This window comes from Ambystoma mexicanum, chromosome 8, assembly GCF_040938575.1.
Source record: "Ambystoma mexicanum isolate Mex_15411 chromosome 8, UKY_AmexF1_1, whole genome shotgun sequence".
Lineage (NCBI taxonomy): Eukaryota > Metazoa > Chordata > Amphibia > Caudata > Ambystomatidae > Ambystoma > Ambystoma mexicanum.
This window is the reverse complement of record NC_090929.1, coordinates 1,350,323,936-1,350,338,916: the sequence shown is the minus strand read 5'-3', so window position 1 is coordinate 1,350,338,916 and position 14,981 is coordinate 1,350,323,936.

Below are 14,981 nucleotides of genomic sequence, written 5' to 3'. Positions count from 1 at the left end.
CATAAACTACATGGGCTGTTTTGCAATTAATAAAGGCTTTGAAGACAAATTGCGAACCATCTGGTTGTACATAAGTATCACAATCAGCATGTGCATATTGACACACGCTGCATGTACTGCATTTATAAAATCCTGCAAGTGTATGCAGCCAATCACTGACACTGATTGTATTTTGATTGCTATTTTCAAGAAATGATGGACACAGTTTGGTGAGAATGGTAGGTGTTCATGTATACACAAATCTTGGTTTGGGTGTGATATGTTTTCAAGTGTGGTTCAATACTCAAGATGTGACAATGTTTGTGCACCATTTGTGTGTTTCTTTAGAATATTGAGTAATAATGTCTAATGTTGGCTTGCCACTGGTGTCTTTTTTCAGACTGGTCCTGAGCATTTCATCTCTATCTAAGACTTTCGCCCAATTGAGTGATATATTCAGTGTTGCAGTGTGCTATCCCCTCTCTCTAAATCTCTTTGTAAGTACAAGGAACTCCTTTTCAAAAAGTTATTTGGTGCTGCTGTTGCATCGTGCCCAGTGGAATTCCCTTGATGGTGTATTTTTCACAGTGGATCTCCAATAAAGCTTGTTGCGTGTAATGTGGAGTTAACCTCTGTAGGCTTTCTGAATGTCATAGGGCCTCATTACGACCCAGGCGGTAAGTTACCGCCTGGGCCGTGACTTTACCACCATGGCGTAAACTATGTTTACGCCATGGTGGTTGGCGGATTTACCGCCCCATTCCAACCTTGGCGGGGCGGTAAATCCCCATTTTCCCATTTTCCCTTCCCCATTCCCATTTTGCCCCATAGGGCATAATGGGAGTGGGGAAGGCGTTAATTACGCCACCGTAAATTACGGTGGCGTAATTAACTCCATGGTCCCTTAGCGCCATGGATTTTAACACCTGCTAAAAGCAGGTGTTAAAAGCTCCATGGCGCTAGGGGACCTCGTACTCAGGCGGTAAGGGTCGGCGCTGTTTACGCCGCCGTAAACCCCTTACCGCCTGAGTTGTAATGAGGCCCATAGTCTCAATTTGGGTATGGTCTACCTAAATATGTAGATCCAGAAAATCGATCTCACCCGCACTACAGTGGCCTTTCAAAGCAATACCATAGGTGTTGTCATTCAAAAAATGTAATATATTTGTCAAAGTCTTGTTCTATGCCAGATTACAAGAATATTGTTGATATAATGTTTGACAGGAGCACATTCTTTGTGAAGTCATTGTTATAAAGTGCATGAGTTTCTTCATACTGGGCCATAAACAAATTGGCCAATTAGGGTGTGTGCTTTGCGCCCATCGCCACTCACTTAGTTTGTACCTAATAACTGTCATTGAAAAAAAAGACACTGTTCAAGAGAGTGAATTGCAAAAATTCCTTCAACATTTTAATATGTTTGTGGTGAGATGCTGAGAAATCTTGGTAGATGTAGTCTATGACTCGGATGGCTAATTTGTGTCTAATTGAAGCATATAATAATGTTACATCCATAGCGCTGGGTAGATAGCCATCCTGCTATTGAATTTGTGGCAGAAAATGCAATGTCTGTGATATACAATGCTAGTTTTTCCACATGTCCCTTAATGACATTGTCTATGTATTGCGAGAGGCCTTTGGTTGCCAAACCTATCCCACTAATTATGGGATGAACTTATGGCAATACTGTGTACTGCTTGTGTATTTTAGGTAAAACATACATTGTAGGCATCGTCTACTTAACACTGGTTGAAGCTTGTGCCCATCTCGGATTATTGTTTTAATTGTCAAAGCATAAACTAGACACTTTCCTGGTTTCACTGGCCCATGACCCTTTATGTAAGTAAATCACTTAAGATGTACTTATGTGGTAAGGAGCCATTAAATACGCAGCACCCATTGACTCACCGACAGCTGACAGGAAAACCTCGAATTGAGGTGCAATTAACAACCCCCAGCAGCCACACAGAGAAGGGGAGAGGGTTCTTCATAACTCTGTGGCAGTTCAAGAAGCAAAATCAGTGGCATACAAATCAGCAGAAGAACAAAAGATACCAAACTTTATGTTGCCAGCTAATCAAGTTAAATGACACTTGCTTGCGGTGTCAGTAAATACAAATGCCGCATTGTCACAAGAATGACTGTTATCTATCGCTACAATAGACACCAATAACTCTTTGCTTAACATGTGTCTTGAAGACCGGAGGAAGTAAATTGGCGAGACATCACGGCAAGACACAGTTTTGTCGGGTGTAGCAGCAACCAACCTGTCGGCCAGTCTTGACCTGACTGGGATTGCAGCAGCGGTGGATAGCATCATGGAAAGTTCCGTACTATCCACCTCCGCCTCGTCGAGCAGAAGGTTTCTGGAAGCACATGAATCATCATTTTTACTAACATTAAGTTCAATTGCAGTCACAGTGGATGCAATGTTTGGCTTATGCTCTACTACGATTAGCAAGCAGAATGACATCAATCAGATATTGGCCAGGGCTGTCAACATCATTTTGGCCAATAGAACCAACCATTCTGTAAATGGAGTCTTAATAAACTCAGAAGAACAAGTGGTGGAAATGGCCGACTCATTTGCCAATATGAGTATGCTTTACTCCCCCTCACTATTGCTGCCTTAGCCCCACATTTGGAAGAGTGGCTAAATGTATTGGCTCATTGTGTAACTGTGCAGAAAGAAAACAATCTATCCTTTTTCATCATAATCAGTCAAGAATAAACAATGCTGAGGCAACTAATACGGGGCAATCTAGACACAGGCGGAAACGAGTGAAGAAAGCTATATTACCAATAACTATTCATCCTCCCCCTTCTTGCTTTCCATTGCCTAATTTGGAGGCACAGAAGGCCCCCTGCAAGAAAGAAATCCCTGCAGCTGATCAAAAATAGTCAGAGTAAGTCTACCCCTAATCTGATGGAGAAATATGATAACAACCTCCTTGGCACAGTGGATAAGTGGTTGCACTTTCCAGAAACTGTAATTCCAGCCTTCATTCAACCATCAGAGAACAGACAGCTGCGGACGGCAGTGACACAACCAACCATGATCTGTTTGCTTGATAGTCGACCTATGGTCGTGCCTGCTATGCTACCGCAGCGGTTGCCAGGAATACCTCAGAGTCGGTTAGACTCTTCTCTGGATGTAATCCCACAGGGCGCTTACCTCTCTGGCAACCCAAGTACCCCAGCAAAGTCACAGGGGGCTTAGCTATGGCTCTTGCCATTTGTATATGAGCTATGCATAGCTCCACAGTGTAATACGACATCATTGAACCCCGCTCAGCCAACTACCCAGGTCTCCTCATATGCCCAGGCTTCCCAAAAGCTAGGATGGATAATCTGGAGGCCATCTTCTGCAATTCAACATATGAGGGGTTCTACAGAGCTTGATGCGAGAGATCATCTGATTCATGGCCCTTATCCACCTCTACCTGTTCTGATTAATCCAACCCCGGGCATTCGGGCTAGAAATTATTACAGTGCTCCACACACAATGTTCTCGGCAATAATCAATGCGCTTTTGCCGAAAGCTAACCTTCGAATAGCTTAGTACGGTTTGAGGAGCTGACACCTACTAACAAAAGCACCTTTTTCAACCAGAAGAATCTCATGGCCCTCTTTAGTAAAATACAGGAATTGCAGATCCTGTCCCCACTGGATATCATATTTGTGGAATTGCCTACACTATACAGCCCCACAAACTGGTCCATCCTATCCTTTGTCTCATTGGTGGTGGTGGAAAGTGTTCTTCAAGCAGCATTGGAGCTCTGCAACCTGGGTTTTGACATCCAGTTTTACAAATAAGATGTCTCAAATGGAGTTCGGCTCTTGTCTCGTGACAAGGAGATGCAAGTTAGAGGGTCAAATTATAAACAGTCCAAGGAGCCATTCTTCCGCCTGGCACAACCTCAGTTAAAGACTAGTCACAGCTATATGAAACGTAACACATGGCAGTCGGTGAATGGTACAAGTCAGTATTGATGTATGGTCAACAGATCTAACTGCTTTGTTTTATCCTGGAACATGCAGGGTTATAATTATTATTGCTCACACATAGCAATTATAGAGGCTTTAACATCACCTGACATATTTCTTTTACAAGAAACTTGGGTAAGGTCTGATATCCTTATGGATGGGTAAACCATCTTTATTCAGGCTGCCTTAACACACCCCAGAGACTGTCCTATGGGGGGGCAGGGGAGCTATGTATTTCAGTACAATCTAATATGGACACTAAATTGATCAGTATTGACAAGAAATTAGTGAACTGTATGTCACTTGTTATCAATAAGTTTCTGCATGCTAACACCAGTACACTGATTGTTAATATATAAGCAGTGACACTAAAGATCTCCTGGAGAAATGTCGGACTGCAACCAGGTGGTGAAAGTCTAGTGGCAGGGGACTTTAATGCCCATTGCCTACTACTTTGGGAGTTACATTTCCTGGACAGTGATCCATTGCAGTTTGGGAAATGTTCAGTTGTGGCAAGCAAGTATGCATTTGATCTGATAAAATGTGGGGCTGGTTGGGTTGATACTATGTTAGTATATCACCTAGAACCTCTGATCCCTAATGGGAACATTTCTTTAACTGATAACATTATGAGGCAGGTTGGTGCATGTGCCTCAAGCCTTGATTGCATATTTTCTTCCAATACTCTACTTGCCTAATAAGTCATTATGGGATCACTTTTACATTGCTAAGTGATCATGTCATGTTAAAGACCTCATTTAATTTCAATTCACAAATGAGAAGTATATGAGCGCTGAGTAGGTCATCAGTTAGCAGCCAGAGTAATAGCATCATCTGGACAGAGGCCAATACACAGAGAATCTGTGAGGCTATCGAGAAAACAGGATGGACGCCCCACGATTCACTTAGCAAATGCAAAGGGAGATTGTAGTTTTTACTGCGGATAGTCTAGCCTCCTCTCCATAGGCTCAAGAGTCTTTTGGCCCAGAATGGAGCAACGACACATTTATTTGATGTATGGATTTATGATAAGAAGAGGGCTTTATGGTGTGGGACTGCCCGCATCAGGTGTAATAGGTGTATTTCTTTCTCTACCCAAAAAGCCAGAATCGCTTCTGTTAAATTCATATAGAAAATCTGGTTGGGCCAACATAAATGTAGTATATCATCAGCCAATTGGAAGTTAATCTGTAAAGGACCCACAATTCCTGCAAATTCTGGTATTCATATGGAACTCATTTGCCTTCAAAGTCTACCACTGAATTGTTCGGAGCACAGATCAGCAATTGGTGCTATATCTGGGAGAGACACATTGGGATACTTATGTACATGATACTGCTGATATCCCCCAAGTTCTCGGAGGTGACAAATTAATTGATGCTATGAATAGCACAAGCACTTTCGATATTATCACCAGGTTGAAACCCTCTCGTGCTCCATGACCTGACCAGGTAGTGAACATTCTCCTGAAAGGGAGACCTTTGATTTGGGGTGAGGTACTTCACATAATGTTTGCTGAGATCCTGCATGGTGGAGGGATTCCAGACAGCTGGTTGTACTCGATTTTTATCCCAGCAAAAGGACCCTCACAATTATTGATTACTTGCTATGCTGGACACTAGTAGCAACATTGTTGCCTCAATCCTCTTAAAATTTCTAGAGAATGGGTGGAAACCTGCTATCCTCTTAAACCACAACAACGTGGCTTACAGAAGGACAGTGCATCCTATGTGGGCACTTCAGCTATTAGTGGGACAGATAGTGATGTTTAACTCTGTTTGGTGGACTACACAGCTGCTTTTGACTCCATAGCCCGGGAACATCTTTTGAGCAAATTAATTGCCTGAGATACTGACCCCCAGCTACTCCATTTTATTCACCTTTTATATGCTGAAACAGCAATATTAGTGTGTCTATCCCAAGATGGTTCTGTTACATCACCAGTAGCATCCAATCGTAGCCTCAAGCAGGGATGCGTATTACTACCCCTGCTGTTAAAGTTATATGTGGCCAATATAGGGCCTGCACTTGTCCAGTGCCATAACTACCCTCTGTGCTTAGGGGATACCCAAACCGCTCAGATTGGCTACGCAGAGTATACTGTGATTTTAGGTCACACTTCGCTGGGGTTACAACATTCATTGAATGCCCTGTCACAGTATGCAACAAACAAAACAATATGATAATTAACCCCCAGAAGACAAAGATCGTACAGCTCGAGCGCAAGGGCAAAAAAGCTTGTGAATCACAACTGGTGTATTGACAGGGTTAAGTTAGAAAAGGTCAGCTCATGCCTATATTTGGGCTGCCCATTTCCTGGGACCCCTTTTGCAATGACGTGTGGGAGGCGGGTGTCTATGAAGGCAGGTTCCCTAAAAGCCAGGTCCTGAAAAATATTATCAGCAAGTCTTGGGGGTTGGGGGGCCGGTGGAAGGCTACTTGGAGGTCTACTCCAAGTCAGCTATTCTTAGTTTACCGTACAGAAACTTCCCCGGGTGTCACCATCATCTGGTTAAACAGGATTAAACAGGATTAAACAGGATTAAACAGGATTAAGGGGAAACTATTGAAAACAATGTTAGGATGTTAGGATTACCTAAAACAGTCTCAGTGGAGGCCCTGGGATGGAGCTGGGAATGGTCTTGTTTTCCGCGCTATGGAAGCTGCAATGTCCAAGCTACTACTGAAGATCCTTGCAGCAAACACTAGCTCTTCTCCAAATACTTAATTGGCGTTACTGGAAGCACAGAGGTCTTTTAAACCAGGTAACTTGGCTAATTTGCATTTGACAAATATTGTAACTAAGCATTTAGAGGGCACCGGTCTGCCAATCGAGGAAATGGTAACTCCGGGGTCATTCCTGGTGGAGCTAAAGAAAAAATCCTTATGATAGGACGGCATGATGACCCTTGAAGTGCTCTCTCTGTAATCTTCATGCTGAGTATGTCCAGCAAGGAATATCCTGATATGAAACCCGTAGTTATCTTACGAAATATTGCAGTTTACCATTCCGATGTTTTATTCCATTTCTACGATTGAATATTCTGCCTGTTTGGGAGATTACCGGAGCATGAGCTCAGGAGCCACGCGAATTGAGGCTATGTAGTATTTGCGATCTAAGGCGGAGTCCTGAAGGCACATTTTAACAGGGTGCACTGGGTTAAATACCCAATATGACGAGGCCTTTGGCAGATTGTGTGCAGTCTTTTGGGGTTATGTATCTGATCAATTCTAGGCGAAGATATTTTCTGCTGAACCTTTGATAATTGTCACAGCAGCTTACCATGTCTGCGAGATTGCTAAAACCAGATTGCATTTAGATGTACAACATCCATTAGGTTCATCACTTGATAGACATAGTGTCTTGCTTATCCCTCTTTAACGTATTACCCTTCAGTGGCAATAATCAGTTACTGCTGATCATTTTACTTAGGATGTGGGGAAAGCTACATATCATTGTGATCATGATCCTATTGTAATGGTTATGTAACCTTTTATTATTTTATTGGTTAGGATGAATTCATGAAGGATATTTTATTGTGTGTATTAACTAATCAAAGTAATGCAGTTTTCTATTTTCTAATTGCATTTCTTTTATTTACTACTCTTGTATTGTTGATATGCAAAAGACGTGAACTAGCCATAAGCATTTTTAAAAATAAAAAATACAACTTAAAATCCCCAAATTCTTTGGGCATAATACCAGATATTATTCTTCACTGATTTCTGCATACCTAAATCTTTATTATTCATTATCAATGCTGTAAAACCTTTACTTTACTGCATATCGGTTTTTTGCATTTAACAATAGTGACTTATCAGAATACATAAAAAGGCTGATTTACTTTTATTAAAACATGACCAAAAGTAAGTGATTGTTTTCAATATCATTAATGACGACAGTTTTGTTCTACATATAAAAACATGTTTATCATTTTCAAGCAATATTTAGATGATCCTCCCCTTGTCTGTTGTTGCTCATTCTATTGAATCTATTATTCTTCCTATAAAATATTCCCCATGTTCAAAATTAAGCTTTGTTCTTTGTATACATTACATCTGAGATTAAAAAGTAACCATTATTCTTCCTCAGGAACCATGACGAATGGTCAAACATGCATAGAGGATAATTGTGGATTTAAGGACATTCAAAGAAATGTCACGAGAGGATTAAAAAAGGACATTATATGAGCTTGAAACTATTGACAACAATTGTGTGAGGTTAAAAGAGGACACCATAAGAGGATGTAATAATTATTGGCAGCAGGTTAAGGATCAATTTTTCAAGGATCAATATATGAGGTTGATTTTGATGTTTGTATAGACATTGATCTATCTCTTCAGATAAAGCAGGACTGGATGGGACAAACATATGAGGCTGGACCAACACAAGTATTTACAATGTACTTAATTACAACAGATTTTCCCTGTTGAATATGGACATTGTTTATTAAATTGACCAATTAATTGTTAAAATCTAATTTACCCTTTCAATATTGCACACAGGTGAACTGAAAACACTGAATGAACTATGAAAACATTATTTGATTCAACTATTAAAATGCATAAAACATGTTTTGAAGAGGTGTGTAAAGCAAGAACAATTCCTTTTTTTCCTTTAAATATTACACATTTTCAGACTGTGCAAGTGTGGTCTTGTTGGTTTTAGATCAAAATATTTTATATTAGTGGAAGTGCAACAGAATAAAGGCCATCTGTGTTATCCTACAAAACAGATTTTGGGATATATCCAAAAATCGGTTTCATCATGTCAAAAACTGCACTGCAACATTGCTGGCTTCACACAGATATTGATATTTTATTTGTATCACACTCATACACAAGTGTTTCAGAGCACAGACATATTTAGTTAGTTATGTAGATGTATGTTATCCATTGATGAGACACACATTGGAACACGGTGCTGCATATCTGGTTAAAAAAGATATAGTTATGATCAGTGCACATCTTCTTTCTGGAAGTCCACACTTCTATTGATTTGAGACCTTCTACTGTATTTCCACCATACATATTACTATAAATTTAAAAATATGCCCATATTTCAGGTGACTTCTCACAACAATTATAATATATTTACAGTGAGGTTGTCATTTCCCAGATCGAGTGGCAAACAAATACCCTAAGTCTATATCTGACATACAGATACCTATTGATTTCCAGAAATGCCAAATCAAGGTCACTGCTAATGGCACAATGGATGCTTCACATAAAGGTAAGCCACAGTCTTGGCACTGTGGCTTGCATTAGATCATGTGCCTACAACCTTTGGCTCTCCGGGTGTTTGGACACCAACTCCTTTTAGTGCTAGCCATCATAGAAAATAGGGATCATGGGAGTCATAGTCAAAAACATCTGGAAAGCCAGAGGTTGCAGACACTTGTTTTAGACAGTTTCCTCCACTTAATTAGAGTAGATTGTGTTCAATCTATCAATATCAGATTTGCCCAACGTTCAAGGTTTACTCCATTAATTGGGAAAACCTATCATATTAAATATAGCTCTAATGTGTGATTGTTAAAATGGTATCAGATAATGCTGTCCTCCCGGACACATAAGCAAGTTTTCAAAGGCACTTCTCCACGATCAAACAATGTTTTAAATTAAGCACAATCGTGGAGAAGTATACCAGTATGAGGGAAAACAATCTTTATGTGGCCTTCATAGATCTTAATAAGGCCTTTGATTCAGTTTATCGTAATTTGTTGTGGGTAAAACTCAGGAAAATAGGGGTCTCTTCTAGACTACTGCATTTAATACTATTCCTCTACAAGAACACACTAATAGCGCCATGGCTACCTCCAAACTCGGAATGAGGCCCATAGACAGTGCAGCATTCTTTTAAAGTAAAAAGCCAGAGAACTTGAGCTACAGGCCCTTTTGAGGAGAACCGGTAATGTAACCTCTTTAAAATGTTATAACCCCAGGTCAACTCAAGTGGGTAGTTTACTGGTTATCACCAAAATAAAGACACCTGAATGCTGAGTGAACATCTTATGGGCCAATCTAAATGTGCTGCCACTCAGAACATTTTGCTGGACTGTAGATTTTTAATCCAGCTGAGGAAACAGTGGATTAGACCCCACTTAATCATGAACCTCATGCGAATACTTAGGGACAGTCTGGCTTATTTTATGTACTGTGATGATGTGGAATTTTTATACAATTTCACTCATTTTATTAAGATAGGTTTGGAAGTGGTTAAGAGATTTAGGTCATAGATATTATGAAATGTTAATACTTTTCTTAGACAACAGATTCAGACTATAGATATTATGAAATGTTAAGAATATTCATAGTTTTAAATTATTCTTATGATGAAAAGGGTATTAACATAATTGTTTTCTATTGTCATTGTTTTTGTGTGTGTGTTCTTAATGGACTAATGTGTGATTTTTAAAATTATATTATTGCTTTATCATAGTTCATTAAATCAACATATGCATTGTTTGTGCTTTTCTGTTGGGTTGGTCCACAAACAGACTCAACAAATGAACAGTTGTATGCAGTGAGCTGGTTCACAGGTCATATGTCTCTAATTGCCAGGTTAGGTGTTGGGTAGATTGTTCCACATTTAACAGTTTTAGATACACAGTATTATCTGCTACTTTGAGGAGATGCAGCTCACATTACTCCCAATGACTGCCAAATAGTGTGCTTGAAATGAGGAATATATGTCTGTTCATTTCAATAGGAGGCTTCACACCCCAGCTTTCCACCTGCACCAAGTCCCTTGAGTTTGACATCGACAGACACCTTTACATCAAACAGCACATATCAAAGAAGATACAAATGGCTTGGCACCAACATTCACTCCTGCGCAAAAAATCAAGCCCTTTATCTCAGAAAACAACATCAGATCTGCTGTCCAAGCATGGTCTTCTCCCACCTGGATGGTGCAATACCCTTTTGGAAGACCTTCCGGCAACTACCCTGGCTCCCCTGAGAAGTGTCCTGTATGCTGCGACACGACTCCTCAAAGGACTATGCAAATTTGACTAGATCTCCCCAACTCTCATTGAAATGCGGTGGCTCCCGCTGCAAGCCTATATCATCTTCTAATCCTGCTGCATCATCTACAAGTCTGTCACCCTGAATTCCCGTAACTACCTCATTGAGAATCTCAGCATCTCTGCAAGCCTGTGATGCACTAGAAGGACATGTGCAGACTTGAACTCCACCGTTGCAGGAAGGAAAAAAGAAAACCAGAACACATGCCTTTTCTGTCTATGCCCCACGACTCTGGAACTATCTCCCCATCAACATCTGACTCATCCCTTCACTTCTACAGTTCAGGTAGGAGCTGAATACCCTCTGCAAGGAATAGCTCCTCCTTAACACATCATCCACTTCCCATCTAACCTGAAACTGGGTAATTTGATCTGTAAGAAGTAAACAAGGTGCAAATATCAACTAGGCCAACAACTTCATCAACAACTCAGACTTGTGTAGTGGAAATCAGTGCGCAATTAGTGCTGGTGGGTGATTAGAATGGGACAGCATAGTCCATAGCTAAGGGTGCACCCTGGGGGGTGTAAATGGGGCTGTTAGCAGAGATTCTGCGATGCTGCTTGGAAAATAAAATTCATGAATTAAAACTGTTTTACAGTGGGGATGTGAAGATCAGTGTATGACAAATTTGAAAAATCATTCTCCCCAAAGTAGGCCCATTGTCTATACTGGCCCCGCAGGAAACTGGAAGGGACATGTCAACTCCCCATCCAGAGCTTCACTGAGCTGATCCCTGTACAAAGGTAATAGCAGGGAGCATGTGTTAGCGTTATGGAAAATTATAGGGAGTGCACCCGAGGAACAAGTTTGACCAATGGATGACATCACAGCCAACGCTGGTTTATGATATATTTTTTGTATGGAGTCATAAGTAAGGAAGAGGGAGACAGAAGAAGATTAAAAGGATTTTTGGTTAAACCGGGGTGGAGAGAAAAAAGAAAAGAAAAGATCAGAGAGTTTGGGGTGCAAGGCTGAGTCAGCTGCCAGTGTGCTGTGGTGGAAGATGAAGGGAGGGCTGCAGTGCTGCAGAGCTTCACTGGGCAGACAGAGTGACAGAGAGACTGAGCCTGTATGCTTCAAAAGGGGTTGCTGTTAGTCGGCAGATACAGAGTTCTTCTAATATTTTGGTAAGCATAAAGTGACAAAAGAAGAGAGATTTGTACATGTGTTTTTAGATACTATTATACTCATTACCATAAAGTCAAATTAGGCATCAGGAAAATAACTTTGTTCTTCATTCGCTGGAGAGAAAATGCCTATGCGAAGCTAGCTGCACACATAAAGAAGGAAGTTACTCGGCCCTCAAAGCTGTAAGTGCAACAGTTATATCTCAAGGTTGACATAAAAAAAAAAACATATGCACTCTGCCAAGTGTAGAAAATTGCAGTTTTTTCGCTTGGGGTGAGAGAAGCCAGGAAAAGGTTCTGGAATTGCCATTCACATAAATGCACTGCATCATTGTTGACAGATTCTGAAACCGTATTTGCAGATAAACTCGAATACGTTTCTTTCTTCTCAGTTTACTTTCAATGTTATGCGTTCAATGATCGCATATCGTGTTTATTTCTGTGTGTTTTTATTATGATTTGCAGACAATTTATAAAGTGTATTACAGAATAACGAAAAGCTGTGCATGGCTGGGTATTGTGCAGCATGTTTATTTTGTAATGTATAGGAGATAGAATTTGGTACAATTATAACAGCAAATGCATGATAACATTTAGAGTGACCTGCACAATACGAAGTCTGGTGGTAAACCTTATACAGAGCCTGAATAAAAGAAACATTTTTGCAGTGAGCTGACCTCCACGCTAGGATTAAGGTGAAACACATTAGACAGTGCATGAGATTGTAGAGGCATAGAGATAAAAATATCTGAAATATTCCAACTGTTTCCTCCCTTGGTTACTTGTAAATCCATTGCTGACTATTGCCCTCCCCTGTTTTAGTTTCCCACACCATTGTTTCTATGCTCCCTAACTTTATTCGCCCCCCTATGATTGTAAAGTGCTTTATTGCTTCCTGAAGCTAGGTCTGCGCTCAATACCCTAAGAATAGGAGCAAAAAGAGTTAATCACCCAAATCTGATGTTAAAAAGTGCTCACAGTTAAACATCCTGCATTTACCAAATCTTACATAGGTGGCACAGTTGTGTTGCTGTTGAAACCATTAGGTCTCCATCTGATGTTACGGAAGAAATGAAGGGAACAGGCACAGACAAAAGTGGAGCAGAGGAACAAGTGCATGACAAGTGCATGGCATCTGAGTATCGGCTAAAAATTGAAATTCTTACCTTGGTAAACGTAGACTGTATCGGTCATACTGAGCAAGACAAATTATAGGTGAAATATTCAACCACAAATCATGAAATGGACTCGAGAAAGGAAAGAACGCAAGTCATCTAGAGCAAAAGGACACGTGAACGTTAAACCAACAAGTAGCGCTGATTCACCAACAGAATGGAACACTAACAATAACGCATAACAATAGCACATTTAGATTAACACTGTTACCCTTTAGCAAACCTGCAAATAAATATCAATAACACAACTCCAATTCTAGTCCTCAGAGTTGGGGACGGATTAATTGAACAGATTAATTGAATTTGTTTGACTGATGGAATTGATTGGGTTGGTGCTAATTTTGAGCATCATTACAGCACATCTGTATTGACAACTCTGACTGTGGGCAGGTATAATTTCTGCGATCTGAAGTTTTCCTTTTCACCTTATAATTAAGAGATTGAAGTCTCAGCATGGAGAGTACAATGTACAGGACTGGTTAAAGTGAGTCACACAGGGCATAGGTCCATTTTTCAGCAAGGTAAAGTGTTTCATTTCAAACTTCAATCATGAACATATTAGCTTCGGTGAAAGATTCTCCAAAAGAAACACAATGAATGCAGTAAACACGTGCTAACCAATCTTAGTACTCTTTTGTAGACAAACAGGGTAATTCATGGAAATTCGCACAAATGTGTCGCATGCGGCTGGCGCACAGCGTGCCCGTGCGAATGTCTGCGCCAGCCGCGTGCGATAAAATCAATTTCCGCGCACAGCGTATTCATGGGTTCTCGCCTCCAAAAGCAGACGTGGCGCAGAGTGGCGCAGCCACCCAGCAGCAGCGCCAGTTACGCCCCCAAGAACGCCCTTGCGCAAGGAAAAGCCATCAAGATCGCAAAACCATTGCAAAGGGCTGCGCCAACCCTGTACCAGTTTAAGGGACTGGCAAACAGCAAACGCAAAGCGGGAAACGTGTATTACGGGTTTCGGGAACACGCCTGCGTGAAAAGTTTCACACGCGATCTGGCCTGGGGGAGCGTGTGCGTGTATTTCAGAGGTGCGCAAGAAGTTTCACACGGGAACGGGCTGGGTGCGTGTATTTCAGGGCTGCGCGAGAAGTACCACACGCGATTGGCCTGGGCGCGTGTATTTCAGAGGTGCGCGAGAAGTTCCACACATGATCTGGCCTGGGGGAGCGTGTGCGTGTATTTCAGGGGTGCGCGAGAAGTTTTACACGCGAATGGCCTGGGTGCGTGTATTTCAGGGGTGCGCGAGAAGTTCCACACGCGATTGGCCTGGGCGCGTGTATTCCTGAGGTGCGCGAGAAGTTCCACACGCGATTGGCCTGGGCGTGTGTATTTCAGAGGTGCGCGAGAAGTTTCACACGCGATCGGGCCTGGGGGAGTGTGTGCGTGTATTTCAGGGGTGAGCGAGAAGTTTCACACGCAATCGGGCCTGGGGGAGCGTGTGCGTGTATTTCAGGGGTGCGCGAGAAGTTTCACATGCGATTGGCCTGGACGAGTGTATTTCAGAGGTGCGCGAGAAGTTTCACATGCGATCGGGCCTGGGGGAGCGTGTTCGTGTATTTCAGGGGTGCGCGAGAAGTTCCACACGCGATCGGGCCTGGGCGAGCGTGTGCATGTATTTCAGAGGTGCGCGAGAAGTTCCACACGTGATTGGCCTGGGTGCGTGTATTCCAGAGGT